At 43.9% G+C, this 18,378-nt stretch overlaps 1 protein-coding gene and 1 non-coding gene across 2 annotated transcripts in view; one reads left to right on the top strand and one right to left on the bottom strand.

Moving 5' to 3' along the window:
* Positions 1-18,378, bottom strand: part of LOC126410705 (beta-1,4-glucuronyltransferase 1-like) — a 122,308-nt gene that overhangs the window by 12,916 nt on the left and 91,014 nt on the right. The window lies entirely within an intron of this gene.
* Positions 13,189-13,263, top strand: Trnas-cga (transfer RNA serine (anticodon CGA)). The gene has a single exon. It is a non-coding gene; the product is annotated as a tRNA-Ser (tRNA).

Raw genomic sequence — 18,378 nt, 5'->3', positions numbered from 1 at the left:
TCCCTTTTCGATTTGAGTCATGCTCTGGATGATACTATTATTATTACTCGACGACCGACGATAAAACTGCAATCTGCACTGTCCTTTTACATCTGCATTTTGATTTCCATGCCGTGCTGCATCACAGTGTTGCATCGGTGCCCACCCGCCGTTGCACTCTTCACTGCTGCCGTTGCCGTTCGAATTCGCCGGCGGCGACACACCGTTCCCAGAGCTACTCTTAACATCAGCCTGAATCAAATCTGTTGAGTCCAGTACCGATAAAACATACTCTAAATCGTAATCTGGTACAGTAATTAACTTCTCGCAAATACTGACAGGCAACTTTGCCTTTAAAATTTCCAATAGATCTTTGTGAACTATCGGATCACTACAGTTGCGTATCTTGTTAACACATCTTTCAAAGTATTTCCTTAAACTGTCATGCTTCTGGTTATAAATTTCAGGATTGACACCTGTTCACGTAATCGTTCCTGATCACATCCTGACCGTATTTGGTCAGAAACGTCTTTTCAAATTGGTCATGCATAATACAATTTTCCGCAGCTTCCTCGTCCGTAAGGCTCCTTCGCCATGAATGTGTGCTGCAACGAACAGAATCTTTTATCTGTCGTTCCACGACTTCGGTGACACGTTCCTGAGAACTTTTACTGAAGCAACCGGATGGGGGGACGTCTTCTCCAATGTAAACACTGGAACTGACAAAGGCTTCAATAGCCTTTCTTCGAGCAATATTCCCATCAAATTGGATACTGCCCTCACCGATTTATTAGAGTACTCAGTGTTCAGACTGACTTGGCCAAAGTTGTTACAATACGACAGGTAAAGTGGACTGTTCATAAACTTTATGAGCACTAAGCATCATGCTGCATGTTCTGTATACCAGCAATCGTGTGATGCCAGTCCGTGGCCTTAGAGGTGAGATCGTTTCGCCATTGTGGAATACCGTCCATTAACATACGTTTAATATTTTCTAATTCACTTCAGATAGCATAACTTGAAGTGTTTTGTTCAGTGAATACTTCGACACCTGCCTGTTGCATGGCCTCCTCCCACTCCATATTTACGCTGATGAGCGAAAACATTATTACCACCTGCTTGATAACTTGTTTGTACGGCTTTGGAAGAAATATATAACTGATTCTGCGTATCAGGGATCCGACTGTTTGTTGGTAGGTTTGTGGAGCAATGTGGCATTAGATGTCTACGCACATGTCATGTAATTCGCGTAAATAACGGGCCGCTAATATGCGTACGCGGTACTGGCGCACTATAGCGAGCCAGATGGGCTCCACAGAATTTACATCTGGCGAATTTGGTCGCCGAGACATTGACGTGAGTTCACTATAATGTTATTCAAATCACTGTCGCACGGTTTTGGCTCCGATACACGAACAGTATACTGCGGAAAGATGACTCGCTTTTGGGGAAGACATTAAGCATGAAGATTAGCAGGTGGTTATCAGCTGTCAGCGTATCTTTGATTACCACCATAGGCCCGATGCAAGCGTAGCAGAATGTCTCCCACAGCTTAATACAGCTCCTACCAGCTTGCGTCCGTGGCGTCTGCAGTGTTCGAGCCGCTGTTCATCTAGATGACGGCGTTTGTGGAGACGACCATCGAGGCGGTATAGCAAAAATGTGATTCACCCAAAGAGCCGCCACGTTTCGACTGATCGAAATCCTGATGGTCCCGAGGCCACTGGAATCGTAATTAGCAACGTCGTTGGGTCAACATGTAGGCGTGGCGTGCTGCAGAGCTTCATGTACAACAATGTACGATAAGTGGTGTGCTCCGAAACTCTTGTGCATTGTGCTCTTTCGGCGGACAAGCCTCCTGACCGCACCGAGGGAGGTGGCGCAGTGGTTAGCACACTGGACTTGTTTCCTGGAGGATAACGGCACAAACCTGCATCCGGCCATCCAACTTAGGTTTCCAGTGATTTCCCTAAACCGCTCCAGGCAAACGCCGGGGTGGTTCCTTTGCAAGGACACGGTCTATTTCCTTCCTCATCCACTACATCATCAGAGTTTGTGGTCCGTCTCTAACGGCCTCGATGTCGACAGGACTATAAACCGAATCTTCCTTCCTCCTCCGAACCGCAAGTTCTGCGAAGATTGGTGAACGTCTAACCATTTAGCGGTAGTTTCACTGTTCTGCTACCTCTTTCCGTAGATGCTCACTACAGTAGCACGATCTGCTTTGCCGTTTCCGAGATACTCGTTTACAGGCTGTGCGTGATAATAACTTGTCTTTTGTCAAAAGTTGCTTATCTCAATGGATGTCTCCATTTACACCCCATATCTTCGCTAAGGTGATCCCCTGTACGTGTCTGCTCCTCTTACATACTTTTGTCGCCGCGTTACGTGCCGGCAAAGCCACCAGGTGGCATCCAACAATTTGTTTATATTTTTCGTCTACCCGTTCAGTAGATTAATTTGTAACTCTCTCCCCTTGAGCGTCTAAGGACTCTCGCAACACGTCCTTGGGTTCGAGTGTCAACTTCTCTGCTCTCTGAGAAACCTTTTGCATGGTACATTTAGCGTCGTTTTTCGCCGTTTGTAGTGTTTGAACATCGTTAGATTATTTTTGAAAAGGCGAAAGCATACCTTTGTAGGCCTCCTTTAGATCTGAGATTTCTTTGGACACATCAAATAAACTATTATTCATCCGCAAGGCCAACTCTTTCTCCAGCACTTAAAGTGTGGTATTTACCATCTGTGTCGAAATTTACATGGCCGGTTCTCCGCCTCGCGTTTCAAGTGTGGTGCTTCCGTGTGTCGAAATTTGCACGACTAATTCCTCGTCCGCACTTAGTCACCATTCTAGCTCATTATCTTTGTCAGAGTAAGATTTATTTGCTTGGATCATTCCTTATCGCGTGTTTCAAGTATGATGTTTGCTTGTGTCGTAATCTGCAGAGCCAGTTCAATCTCTCGCGCTCCACGTCGCAGTGTTCTCATTAACATTTGCACTCGTCACGGCAGTAATTTGGTTGCGTAATCTGGAAAATTTGAGTGGTTTGTGAAACATTTTCACAAGATTGAGGCTGTGTATCTTATTCTAACTCTGAAATACATGGGTTTATTTCCAGTATTATCGGTTCGCCGTCAATGGCGCCATCGACATCAATTCCAAACTTTACTTCAGTTACTGTATTCATTTTACTACCTTTCCAATTTTAGGCTTGTCACAGAGTAAGAAATAAACTTAAAATTAAATTTTTACTATACGCAGAAGAGGTTTGTCTAATTTATGCGCATCAAGACTATTTTATTAGCAACAAGACATGAGGGATGCTCCTAATTAAAACAGTAGACATTTTCCATCTTGAGTTTGTGCTGTTCATAGCAGCTGTCAGAACAGTGGAGATTAAAGATCTTAAAACTTGTAACTAAAGAACTTGTAATAACTGAATTTAAAATATGAATCATTCAACAGAAGTCCTGAGAAATCGTTATATGCGATTTGCAGTATAGTGTATCTTTCCACATATTTGACATGAACACTGTAAATAACGACAAAAGAACTATACATGCGTCATGTTGTATGAACTTTAATGTCTAACTGAGATACGGACAAAGTGACGAAATAACTTTAAAGACAATTTATCGATTCTGATAATAGAAAAAAGACATTATTCTCCGTGATACAAGATCATACGTGTAAACTAAAGAACTGAACACTATAATATTTGTTATACTATAAAAGGACTGGAAAACAATGAGCTTAGTCGTCTTCTGATGTTTTCTTGTATCTTAGCTATTGTTTGAATGCAGAGGGTACGATTGTATTGCGTTAGCTTGTGCCTTGCTCTCGTTTAATTACTAGAACATAATTGAGGTGTAAAAGAGTTACGAAAATATAATAAGCTAATCTGGAGTGCAGAGTAATCATTTAAGGAACCCACGCCACATTTGTTATAACGCAAGAGTTTGTGTAGCATTTTTTGCAGCTAGCTGCGATCATCTTTGACTGAGAAAGTTGGCCCCCATTACGTGGCGCATTTAAACTTTTTATTTCCACAGGAAATACGACGAAGCCGGAGCAGAAGAACTTATTTAAAAATGCTGTCAAAATTAATTAGCATCAAATCACCAGATTGATTTTATCATAGAGTGACTATTTTCAGTGATACAATTTATTAAAGGACAGGTGCCTCTTTGCATAAATTTTATTACGCTAACGCATCTGATATTATTTGTAGGAAGCCTTGCGCTCGTTTTCAATCAGAATTTAAAGTTTAATTTGGCAACCTGCAAATATAATATTACTTATTTTTAATTGTTTCTTACGAGGTTTTATGAAAGATAGCTTTACAAAATTTAACTTCACGAACTTAATAGAATCCTCATATAACTTATAGCAGAAAGGGACATTACAGCAGACAGTAAAACAATGGTAGCAATACCTCTCGTCTACTGGTATTACTATATTCTCTTGCAGGTGCAACCTCCGTTCATCAAATTAATGTCCTCCAAAGCTGTCATGTTAACATGAAAGAGAAAATAAATGTATTAGACAAAAATTAATGATGAAATTTTGTTTCGTCGCTTCACGTTGGACGCCAGATTAGGCGTTACCTTCCAAAAGACTTTCATTTAATCGTACTTAATTGACATTCACAAAAGATAGCCTCATTGATGATGGGGACCAGAAATGTAAGTTAGTATACCTTACGGAGAAGTACGAAAGAGGTAGATAACATTCCGTTAAGACTTTTTACCTTAAAGGCTCCCTTTTCCTATGCTTTTGTATCAGACCAGTGAGCAATGTTCTAAACGCACTTCTTAGATAGTGGGTGGCTGATCAACCTAATATAGTTCTTTCGAAAAATTAGACTGATCGGTAAAAAATATGTTTGCGACACATTAATTTCATTTAAAGAAGCATGTAACGAGAGAGCGGGATTAGTGTTCAGTCGTTCGGTCTCCAACAATTCGGCAGCAGTCTCTCTTATTTCAAGCCTGAAATAAAATTCTAGTTCAATGAATATTATATGCATAAGAAGACATCAGATAGCGATGGAATTAAATGATCGGCACCGCAATATATCATTCTTACTGCTACAGATTTCACAGAAATTGAACACTAGTATGGTTACGTAAAAATGTTTACACAAACATGCTCCTCCATTAAGATGTAAGTTTCATGGACGTAACCCTAAGAAACCCATTCTTCTAAAACGTGGTAATTTTCACTTACTTTGAAAGTAGTTCTTTAAATTCTTCCACGATTTTTATGCACCTTTCTGCTTCTGTTCCATGCTTAAGCACCTTTCCCCCCGTTTTCTGCGTTGGTAATAAATTAGACAGAATTTTTTTCTCTTCTAGAACAGGATTTTAAGATTTTGTTAAATCATCAATAAATATAAATTATGTAAAACATTAGTAATTATTCATACCTCAACAGCAATGCCTAACCTCAGCAGCAACAGTCAAATTCAGTAACAATTGTAAAGCAGTAGCTGTTAATTCAAATAAAATTTAAACAGTGATGCTGCAACAGTTGAACCTAAATTCAGTTAGAGCTAGCATTAATTTTGCGTCTCCTGTCTATCGACTGTGTACAGTTTTGTCGCCGGTGTTAGTGTTTTACCACATCGGATTCTTCACAACAAAATTGTGAGAGAGGTTAAGAAGGACATTTTGTGTGCTCTTTCAGAAGAATTCAACACTTATTGTATCAGAACTGATGGCATCATTCTGCGATGTGCCCTGTGTGAAGTAAGTATCGCAGTCGACAACAAGCCTCAAAGAAACGGAATAAACCAGTACATGTAGAACAACAAATATTTAAAGAACACGGAGCCTCATAAGACGAAACCTGAGCAAACTAATCTTATACACGCATTCACTTGAGGATCTGGAAAGCAGCGATCATTGAACGGTTTTAGTGCCGATCTTGCCGTGGCATGAATCCAGTCAGGAATTCCAATCCCCGAAGTAAACAATCCTACACTCACATCATTTCTTGAGAAGTAAACACAAAGGTCATTAACGGATGAAAGCACTCTGAGTAAAAGTTACATACAGCCAATGTATGTCAAGGGTTTAGAGAAAATAAAAGAGCGGTCGGGAGACATGAAGTGGGATTCGTTTTAGATGAAACTACTGATGAGCTGAAAAGATATATTTTAAATATGTTGGTTTTTCCACCATCTGGTGAATGTGCAAAACCTGTGCTTTTAAAAATGTACCAACTCGAGAAGACATATGCCTGCAAGCTACTGCAATCATTCAAAGATCATGTATGAACCTATGGCCACGAGGCATACAATACGAAAGCGTCAGGTTTGTGGTGACTGACAAAGCACGCTCCATGCTTTCAGCTTTCCAACAGTTGAAGGGCATGTACTCCAACCTCAACCAAGGGACATGTATTGCACATGGTCTGAATCGTGTTTTCGAAAAAGTGAGGGAGAATTACTGTGCGGTAATTGACTTCACCGCTGGTCTCAAGAAGATACTGGTAAACGCTCCCAGTCGTCAAGTTTTGTATCAAGAAATGACAGAGCTCCATCTTCCACAGTTTTCTGTCATCACAAGGTGATGTACTTGGATAAGATGAGCAATTTTCTCGTGAAAAAACATTGATGAAATCAAACACTTCATATGTGCCCTAGAATCGTTGGACGTAGCAGCGATCAATCAAGCTCAACAAGTAGTCAACAACAAAGACCTGGAGTAGGAACTTTTGGCAGTGTAGGGCCACAGCTATTTGCTTGGTATCATTCTGAGTTTGGAAGATAAAGATATGGAGGAGGAACCGTGGAAGAAGTTGGTGAGTATTAGGGACATCCTTGATGGATTTGCTAAACAGAAGCTCAAATTAAATTTGAAGAACAATCAAGATGTGGAAACTTTTTTAACTGTGACTAAATTTGCTTTATGGGTGCTGGAAAGATATGTTCCATTGGTTTCTGTAGATGTCGAGCGAAATTTCTTCGTGTGTAAGGACCTAGTGAGCTCAAAGCGCTAGCGACTTAGTGTCAAAAATATTGACATGATATGTGTAACCAAGTATAAAAGAATCCTGTAAATGGGACAAAGAAAGACGAGGATGATTTAAACCCAAATAAAGTAATTTCAGCACCACCTCTTTTGTATCTTTTTGTATTTATTTTCAGAACCTTCTTTTTGGATCATAATTTGTACCTTAAAATCCTAGTAATTGTACTGTCAGGATACAAAGAAATATGCTTACGGCAGATAGTGACGTACAGTCAGTGCCTAAGGTATTCTTCATGAAGATGAACATAATTATACCGGTGGGTATAGTCCTCTATCATCTTCCAGCGCCGTTTGCTGAAGTCTAGGTTTGCGACTTTGGCAACTCAAAAGTCGGGACGCTGCCGCCTTTGGCAAGTCAAAAGTCAGGTCATGTAAACAGAAGGTTGCACTTAATACATGAAATGTTCAGGTCTTACCAACGTTCCTCAGTTTTTATCCTCACGGCAAACTGAACCATAGATACCACGCTTGAAATTTTAAAATATCTAAAAGTTAAGTCCTTACCTAAGAGCCCTATACTGGCGAAAATCTAGGGGATTCGGGCTGGATCTTGTAGAAGTACTTGTTCTGTGATGTAGCGGCCTTGAAATTTTTTCTCGTGCAGAACATGCCGATAGAATTCAGAGCAGCTCAAGTAATTCATTTTTAACAAGAAGCTTACTTTTCACATATTTCAGCTTAAGTTTGTTTCACGCATCAGTCCACAAGTTTCTCATGAGGGAAAACACCTGTTCTACAAGCGCGAATAGAAAACACAAATTTCTCTCTCTTTCATAAATTTGAGGCTGCAATTTTACCAAACAAATGAACTCATTTATTGGTCTGTTTGTAAATCTGTAGTTTTAAAAGTTTCGATGAGACTTCTTAACGCTGCGAATTCATTGTCTAATCCGTCATCGTTTACTTTTGTGCTATGGTCTTTTAAAATATCTATTACGCTACAAGAGGTCATCTCATCTTTCGTGCTCAGGCGACATACTGAAATTAAACCACTTACTTCGATAGTTCAGGCTTCTCTGAGAAACATTAGCAGCATCTTTCCTAACATTGTCCTTGACCGATTTGCTCAATCTCTTCAGATTTTTATGCACATTAAACGCAAGAAAACCAACTTTTAATCTAGATTCAAAGTTTTTCTTCAAACATTCTAAAATGTCGTAAAGACCTGTAGCCTGCTCATTCCGATTTTTAAGTCGTAAAATACACTCCTGGAAATTGAAATACGAACACCGTGAATTCATTGTCCCAGGAAGGGGAAACTTTATTGACACATTCCTGGGGTCAGATACATCACATGATCACACTGACAGAACCACAGGCACATAGACACAGGCAACAGAGCATGCACAATGTCGGCACTAGTACAGTGTATATCCACCTTTCGCAGCAATGCAGGCTGCTATTCTCCCATGGAGACGATCGTAGAGATGCTGGATGTAGTCCTGTGGAACGGCTTGCCATGCCATTTCCACCTGGCGCCTCAGTTGGACCAGCGTTCGTGCTGGACGTGCAGACCGCGTGAGACGACGCTTCATCCAGTCCCAAACATGCTCAATGGGGGACAGAGCAGGAGATCTTGCTGGCCAGGGTAGTTGACTTACACCTTCTAGAGCACGTAGGGTGGCACGGGATACATGCGGACGTGCATTGTCCTGTTGAAACAGCAAGTTCCCTTGCCGGTCTAGGAATGGTAGAACGATGGGTTCGATGACGGTTTGGATGTACCGTGCACTATTCAGTGTCCCCTCGACGATCACCAGTGGTGTACGGCCAGTGTAGGATATCGCTCCCCACACCATGATGCCGGGTGTTGGCCCTGTGTGCCTCGGTCGTATGCAGTCCTGATTGTGGCGCTCACCTGCACGGCGCCAAACACGCATACGACCATCATTGGCACCAAGGCAGAAGCGACTCTCATCGCTGAAGACGACACGTCTCCATTCGTCCCTCCATTCACGCCTGTCGCGACACCACTGGAGGCGGGCTGCACGATGTTGGGGCGTGAGCGGAAGACGGCCTAACGGTGTGCGGGACCGTAGCCCAGCTTCATGGAGACGGTTGCGAATGGTCCTCGCCGATACCCCAGAGCAACAGTGTCCCTAATTTGCTGGGAAGTGGTGGTGCAGTCCCCTACGGCACTGCGTAGGATCCTACGGTCTTGGCGTGCATCCGTGCGTCGCTGCGGTCCGGTCCCAGGTCGACGGGCACGTGCACCTTCCGCCGACCACTGGCGACAACATCGATGTACTGTGGAGACCTCACGCCCCACGTGTTGAGCAATTCGGTGTACGTCCACCCGGCCTCCCGCATGCCCACTATACGCCCTCGCTCAAAGTCCGTCAACTGCACATACGGTTCACGTCCACGCTGTCGCGGCATGCTACCAGTGTTAAAGACTGTGATGGAGCTTCGTATGCCACGGCAAACTGGCTGACACTGACGGCGGCGGTGCACAAATGCTGCGCAGCTAGCGCCATTCGACGGCCAACACCGCGGTTCCTGGTGTGTCCGCTGTGCCGTGCCTGTGATCATTGCTTGTACAGCCCTCTCGCAGTGTCCGGAGCAAGTATGGTGGGTCTGACACACCGGTGTCAATGTGTTCTTTTTTCCATTTCCAGGAGTGTAGTTGATGTAACAAAACTCATGTAGTTATGTATGAACTACATGTATAAAAAGGGAAGTCACCATTCGTCTTCTTTGTCCACGCCTTTGACGAAAGTCCATATTAAAGAGTTGGTCAGTAAGACAGAATAGCTTCCCACTGTCTTAGTCAGCAATCAAGAACTGGCAAAGAGGACAACCACCGTACATGCATATACCGTTAAACTTTTGGATGTTCTTTTTCAGCGATGTCAAATATTTGTTTGAGTTCATGGGTTTCCTTATTAGAAGAGAACTCGTTGTAGGCTTTCAATACTAGACTCTCGACATTTTGGATGCGTTTTTTGCCATTTTATGAATAGCATGACAGTTAAAATTCTCTCTGATTATATTATTAATTAAAGATATAAAATTCTGAAAAACTAAGTGATGTTTGACGAAGATCACTGCTGCATTGTCTACACAGAAACTTGATATAATATTTACTTCCAAACTGTGTTTATCTAAAACGAACTTATTTTTCCCGAAAATAGCTCACCTGTTTCATTACTATGGTTATAGGAGCTTAGTAATTTCTACTTCACTCCATGTACCTCAGTAAACTATGTTATCGACACAGGAGAGCCTTTAATATCACCTTTATTGGAGGCATCTATCGAAACAGAAAAAGCGCCATCTTGTAATATATTTTCTACGAGTTCTACCAAATGCGTAGCCAACATATTTTGTACTACCATCTCACATTTTGTATGTCCACAATGAAGTTTCGAACTTAATTTTAAGTGTTTGAAAATTGTGCTTCCTGGATTAATATTACTATCAGTAGAAACATAACTAACGTTACGCATAACTCCACAATATAGACGTACAGTTCAGCAGTGAAACGTGTCAACAAAAGACTGCTTTACACTACAAAAGCCTGCAATCGATTTACTTTTAGAAGTTGGTGGTTCAAATAGCTCTGAGCACTATGGGACTCAACTGCTGAGGTCATTAGTCCCCCAGAACTTAGAACTGTTTAAACCTAACTAACCTAAGGACATCACAAACACCCATGCCCGAGGCAGGATTCGAACCTGCGACCGTAGCGGTCTTGCGGTGCCAGACTGCAGCGCCTTTAACCGCACGGCCAGATGTTGATGCAAGAGAAAGTTTGTTTCTCTCTTGAAAATGCTTTCTCACGGCCCCAATACACTCACTTTTTGTTGAAAAGGAAGCAAAACACTGTACACTTTACCATCTCTTCATCATTACCTTTAGCCAACCAAATTTTGAAATGTTTATATTCTGACTGTTCATTACTAAATGAGCAAATTTTCACTTTTCAGCCCTGATTCTGTCATAATTGTCGTCTCTATTCTCGTTGCCACTGCTATTTGTATTTCTACTTAATCTACTGAGCATTTTAAACATGACTCGCACTTTCGAAAGCGCTAATGTCACCGCAATATACTCTTACGGTATACCGACAATACGAAACATGTCAATACTACTTCACTGTATCGCTCCATAACTAAACATATTTTGAAAACGAGAGCGCAAAAATCCATTGTTTTGTTGGTCTCTCGTGTTTACACGTATTGGCTTTGGTTAACAAGCGTAAGATGATAAAATTAAGAATATGAAATAAAAAATTATGCACCATGTTATAAAATAGTAAAACTGTATAAGTAAACCATAACAGTAGGAACTAGAGGTGTCCCATCATTCTCATGTAGAAACACGAGACAATCATAGAAAAATAGGGACGATTCCTACAAAATCGGGACATGTGACAACGCTAGCAATCCCCACAAGGGGGGGGGGGGGGGGGGGCATCGTCTGCGAAGCATCTCCCATGCTCTGAGTTCAATATGCAGGCTGTTTCATTCGCTTGACGTCCTCCAGAGACATCGGCTATAAGTCCACGTAAACGAAATCGCTGCCCCTGCACCTCCTTTAAACTGAAAATCTAAAATGGCATTGGCTTGTGACTAATCTTGTTGCTTGAAAATGTATTGAAGTATTCATCACGAAACCAGCCGAAATTTTGACTTTACGACAGCCTTCCGTCACTTCCAGCTAGTTTTACGTATTCTAACATATCGGTCGTTCTCTCCACACTAGCTGGTGTCAGAACGGTTTGTTACTGTACTAGAATTCGCCCGAGAGTATAACTCTGACCCATCTGCCATTGGTCCCAGCCAGTTTATGCTGTTCCCTGCACAGTGGAGAGTGTGAGCTAGTGGAAAGTGGTGCCCAGACATGCACGGTCTCCTAGGATTGCAGATCTTGTCTGCTGTTGCCTGTGATCTGCTACTGGAACAGGCGAATATTCAGTGCGGTCCAGCAGAAGAGTGTCGCAGCAGATAGCAGACTGGACTCACATACTGGAGGACGACAGCTCGAATCCCTACCCGATCGTCCAGATTTAGGTCGTTTGTCATTTCTCTAAATTGCTTAAGGCAAATGCTACAACAGTTCCTGCACCCAACCCGAGCTTGTTTTCTGTCTCGCCTCCTCGTCGAGGGGCATTGAAACCTGAACTTTTCTGTTTAGTATCTTATGGACAACTGGAAATCTCCTTCTTACGCAGCAAGTGTCGGACACTGTATGAGGAAACATGTAGACTACTACAGGAGCGACTTAGGTTGGATGCCTAAAGACAGGTAGCTGACACAAAGCCATCATGTCAGAAAATTTTATATCACGCTGGAGAAAATAACGATGCTGAGGCTATAAAAAAAAAAAACAAAGTATGAGGGTCACACCAAAAGAAATGCACACTATTTTTGTAAAAATACAGTGTCCATTCTGCATGTGTGAAAGTCTTACAGTGTGTAGATATATCTTTCCCGCTTGTTTTCAAACTTAGTTCAACCTGAAACTTCCTGGTAAATTAAAACTGTGCGCCGGACCGAGACTCGAACTCGGGACCTTTGCCTTTCGCGGGCAAGTGCTCTACCAACTGAGCTACCCAAGTACGACTCACGCCCCGACCACACAGCTTTTACTTCTGCCAGGAGACGAAGTACTGGCAGAAGTAAAAGCTGTGAGGACGGGGCATGAGTCGTGTTTGAGTAGCTCAGTTGGTAGAGCAAAAAAAATAAATGGTTCAAATGGTTCTGAGAACTATGGGACTTAACATCTGTGGTCATCAGTCCCCTAGAACTTAGAACTACTTAAACCTAACTAACCTAAAGACAACACACACATCCATGCCCTAGGCAGGATTCGAACCTGCGACCGTAGCAGTCGCGCGGTTCCGGACTGAGCGCCTAGAACCGCTAGACCACCGCGGCCGGCGTTGGTAGAGCACTTGCCCGCGAAAGGCAAAGGTCCCGAGTTCGAGTCTCGGTCCGGCACACAGTTTTAATCTACCAGGAAGTTTCATATCAGCTCACACTCCGCTGCAGAGTGAAAATCTCATTCTGGAAACATCCCCTAGGCTGTGGCTAAGCCATGTCACCGCAGTATCCTTTCTTTCAGGAGTGCTAGTTCTGCAAGGTTCGCAGGAGAGCTTCTGTAAAGTTTGGAAGGTAGGAGACGAGGTACTGGCAGAAGTAAAAGCTGTGAGGACAGGGCGTGAGTCGTGCTTGGGTAGCTCAGTTGGTAGAGCACTTGCCCGCGAAAGGCAAAGGTCCCGAGTTCGAGTCTCGGTCCGGCGCACAGTTTTAATCTACTAGGAAGTTTCATATCAGCCCACACTCCGCTACAGAGTGAAAATCTCATTCTTAGTTCAACCTGTTCCCATGAGTGGCGCCATCTTCAAGATGGCTGCTACACTTGACGTTCGTCAGAAGCAACGTTCTGTCATAGAATTCCTGTGCTATGAAAACGAGACACTGGGAAACATCCACAAGAGGTTGAAAAAGGTGTATGGAGATGCTGCTTTTGAAGTTTTTGTTCCATTGTGTCTAACTTTTGAAGCTTTTGTCCCATTTGTTGCATTAATTGTAATAACAATGCACTGGTGTCTGAAACATGTTCCTCAGTGCTATTCGACAATGCATTTGAACCGGCAATATTCGCATTTTGAAAAGCAGGAAATGTGTCTTGACTTATTTGAGAAAACGGTGAGGATGCAAAACCTGAATCTACAGTATTTACAGGATTGTGTCCTGTCATTTCAGATTCCTGAGGCAAGCTGTTGCCGACCGATCGATCGATAATGCTTCCCTGTTCACTAATTGTTTCATTGCCTACACCATTATTTGCAGCCCCCTCCATTTCCCTATGCACAATTACCAAATTACTATGTTGAACATTAGTTAATTCATTACACGGTGGCGCTAACACACTGCTTTCGTCTTCACTGCCATTTCTCAGTTTACTTTGGAGCCTAGTATTACGTTTTTCACACGCCATTATTGTCACAATATTTCACACGACAACACAGAAAAGCACAATTTGAAGAGCAAAATAACCAAAACATATTAACATAGCATTGAAAATAATATCTCGTTAATTGCAAGCGCAGCTGCAAAATACTTGGTGCAAATCTACATGCGTGCCACAACTGTTTTACTGTACAAGAATGAAAAACTACAACTACAAAGGAAATTCTCTCCACAATTACGCGCTAGCAATAAACAAAGGCTGCACTAACTGCACAAACTACAAAAAAAAATTCAGAAGATTCCAGAGAGGTATCCTGGCAGGGTCGCCATATGAAACGACCCTTAGAACAATTATACATGACTGTGCTTAAACTGATACACAATATTTTTAGCGCAACGCAATCTGACTTTCAACAATCCCTACAAAAGAATGGCCCTGACTAACATTAACCTAGATGTTTCACAAATCACTTACCTCACAAAAATCTTCGTTACTCAAGCTACTGCAATACAGCGAGTGCCACTACTGCCAGCTAAATAAAATATTCAAACTACTGAAGGCACTAACTACTGATAGGCATAGTTAGAAAATGAAAGATTTTGATAGAGAACAAACAATGTATTTACCTTAATAGTCATATACACTCCTGGAAATGGAAAAAAGAACACATTGACACCGGTGTGTCAGACCCACCATACTTGCTCCGGACACTGCGAGAGGGCTGTACAAGCAATGATCACACGCACGGCACAGGGGACACACCAGGAACCGCGGTGTTGGCCGTCGAATGGCGCTAGCTGCGCAGCATTTGTGCACCGCCGCCGTCAGTGTCAGCCAGTTTGCCGTGGCATACGGAGCTCCATCGCAGTCTTTAACACTGGTAGCATGCCGCGACAGCGTGGACGTGAACCGTATGTGCAGTTGACGGACTTTGAGCGAGGGCGTATAGTGGGCATGCGGGAGGCCGGGTGGACGTACCGCCGAATTGCTCAACACGTGGGGCGTGAGGTCTCCACAGTACATCGATGTTGTCGCCAGTGGTCGGCGGAAGGTGCACGTGCCCGTCGACCTGGGACCGGACCGCAGCGACGCACGGATGCACGCCAAGACCGTAGGATCCTACGCAGTGCCGTAGGGGACCGCACCGCCACTTCCCAGCAAATTAGGGACACTGTTGCTCCTGGGGTATCGGCGAGGACCATTCGCAACCGTCTCCATGAAGCTGGGCTACGGTCCCGCACACCGTTAGGCCGTCTTCCACTCACGCCCCAACATCGTGCAGCCCGCCTCCAGTGGTGTCGCGACAGGCGTGAATGGAGGGACGAATGGAGACGTGTCGTCTTCAGCGATGAGAGTCGCTTCTGCCTTGGTGCCAATGATGGTCGTATGCGTGTTTGGCACCGTGCAGGTGAGCGCCACAATCAGGACTGCATACGACCGAGGCACACAGGGCCAACACCCGGCATCATGGTGTGGGGAGCGATCTCCTACGCTGGCCGTACACCACTGGTGATCGTCGAGGGGACACTGAATAGTGCACGGTACATCCAAACCGTTATCGAACCCATCATTCTACCATTCCTAGACCGGCAAGGGAACTTGCTGTTCCAACAGGACAATGCACGTCCGCATGTATCCCGTGCCACCCAACGTGCTCTAGAAGGTGTAAGTCAACTACCCTGGCCAGCAAGATCTCCGGATCTGTCCCCCATTGAGCATGTTTGGGACTGGATGAAGCGGCGTCTCACGCGGTCTGCACGTCCAGCACGAACGCTGGTCCAACTGAGGCGCCAGGTGGAAATGGCATGGCAAGCCGTTCCACAGGACTATATCCAGCATCTCTACGATCGTCTCCATGGGAGAATAGCAGCCTGCATTGCTGCGAAAGGCGGATATACACTGTACTACTGCCGACATTGTGCATGCTCTGTTGCCTGTGTCTATGTGCCTGTGGTTCTGTCAGTGTGATCATGTGATGTATCTGACCCCAGGAGTGTGTCAATAAAGTTTCCCCTTCCTGGGACAATGAATTAACGGTGTTCTTATTTCAATTTCCAGGAGTGTATATAGCAGTTCATGCCATCCAGTCTTAAAAATTTCAAAACTCCGCCATTTCTCTCCCCACATACACCACTGCTGGCGGCTCAGCTCCAACTGCGCAACGCTATGCACTGTTAACAGCCAACAGCCCAACACTACAATAGCGAATATTACAACAATGCTACCCAGCCACAGACTGCACACAGCACAGCCAGTGATTTTCATACAGAGCGCTACGTGGCGTTACCCATATAAAAACCTAGATAGCCTACTTACAAGGTGTGTGTTCCCTGGGTTCTTCGCCACCTAACAGAAGGCTATAAGGAGCAACGAATGATCAGCTGTGCGGAGTTGATTGCGCGTTGCGAGGCTAGTCGAATGTCACAGACGATGAAACATGGTTTCATCACTTCGAACCGGAAACAAAACATCAATCCACAGTGGGCGCTATACCACCTCTCCCTCGGAGAAGAAGTTGAAAGCCACATGCTCAGCCGGTAAAGTCATGGTGATGATCTTCTGGGATTCTGTAGGGGCTATTCTGTTTAACGTCCTCCTCATGGCGCAACGAGCAGTTCTGAACTGTGCTGTGCCACCCTCAGGAAATTAAAGAAACGACATGAACGTGTTCGTTGCCACAAAAATGCAAACGAACTTCTCCTCCTTGACAACGCCAGGCTTCACAGTTGTCTGGGCACCAGAGAGAAGCTCACAAAACTTCATTGGACTCTTCTTCCTCTTCCACCCTACAGCCCGTATCTCGCATCTTCCGACTTCCTTCTGTTGAGGCTAATGAAGGATTCACCCCTGCCGGCCGGGGTGGCCGAGCGGTTCTAGGCGCTACAGTCTGGAACCGCGCGACCGGTACGGTCGCAGGTTCGAATCCTGCTTCGGGCATGGATGTGTGTGATGTCCTTAGGTTAGTTAGGTTTAAGTAGTTCTAAGTTCTAGGGGACTGATGACCTCAGAAGTTGAGTCCCATAGTGCTCAGAGCCGTTTGAACCATGTTTTTGATTCACCCCTCAGGAAGCGTTATGTGGCTGATGGGGAGGTTATTGATGCAGCAGAACGTTGGTTCCGACGTCCACCAGTAGAGCGGTTGCTAAAAAAAAAAATGTTCAAATGTGTGAAATCTTATGGGACAAAACTGCTAAGGTCATCAGTCCCTGAGCTTACACACTACTTAACCTAAATCATCCTAAGGACAAACACACACATCCATGCCCGAGCGAGGATTCGAACCTCCGCCGGGACCAGCCGCACAGTACATGACTGCAGCCCCTAGACCGCTCGGCTAATCCCGCGCAGCTGAGCGGTTGCATGCGTGGGTACAGGCCCTCCCAGTAACGTGGAGTAAAGCCGATGCGTTGAGCAGAGATTATGCTCAAAAATAAGGTTTTGTAGACAAAAGAGTGGGGAAGAATATGGTGCACTGAAATCTGAATAAAACAAACCTGCTTTCGGAAAAAATATGTGTTGCATTATTTATTGAACATCTGTCGTGTATCAAGTACTAGCGCTATATCGAAAAGATAAGATTAAGTTAATTACAACTCACGCTGGTCTTGCCGAGCTCCATCTGCGAAAGGAACCGAAAGAACTTTTAATGTATGCTGCAATGAAAACTACAATTTGCTTAGCAATTTTACGGCGATTTGCACTCTATGCAGCAGATGTAGATAAATTTCCGCACGTGAAGCAAAAAATTTAGCACCTACACAGTAAGAAGACGTGAGCAAACTACGCGTACTGGATTTCCATTTTAGTGTGTTAATGTAAGTGTATTGTGCTACACCTCTACAACTCTTCTGATACAACTTTTAATACATTAATCTCACCAGTAACTTCGTCTAATTAAAATTGTGGATGCTGTAATCTTTTTTCTCCAATAATTTTTTTAATTAGTGTGTCAGCAGCACTATAATCCTGTAAAGAGCATATTTAACATCCAGATTTAAACAACATTAGCTTATCCAGAGTATTCAGGCAACAATTATTGGACATTAATATCAAATGTGTCTATCCTTCACCTGTTCTCTGCTGAGGTCACTTTAAATGTGGTGCCCGAATGTCTGTGGAGGAATGGCAGTCCGTTCCTTCTCAAAAGCCGAAACCAGAGAAGGTAGTAACGTTGGACACTGGGGTATGGACCGAAGTTAGCGTTCTAACTCATTCCACAGGTGTTCCATTGGGTTCAGGTCGGAACTATGAGCAGGCCAGTCCATATCAGGAATGTTATTACCCACAAACCATTGGCTCATAGATTGATACTTCATGACAGGATTAACTATCACTCTGACACAATGTCCACCCCGTTAGCTGAGTGGTCAGCGTGACGGATTGCCGTCCTACAGACCCGGGCTCGATTACCAGCTGGGTCAGGGATTTTATCCGTTCAGGGAT

The sequence above is a fragment of the Schistocerca serialis genome, chromosome 1 (assembly GCF_023864345.2).
Source record: "Schistocerca serialis cubense isolate TAMUIC-IGC-003099 chromosome 1, iqSchSeri2.2, whole genome shotgun sequence".
Taxonomy (NCBI): domain Eukaryota; kingdom Metazoa; phylum Arthropoda; class Insecta; order Orthoptera; family Acrididae; genus Schistocerca; species Schistocerca serialis.
The sequence above is the reverse complement of the archived record's forward strand: the minus strand, read 5'-3'. Positions and strand labels throughout refer to the sequence as shown.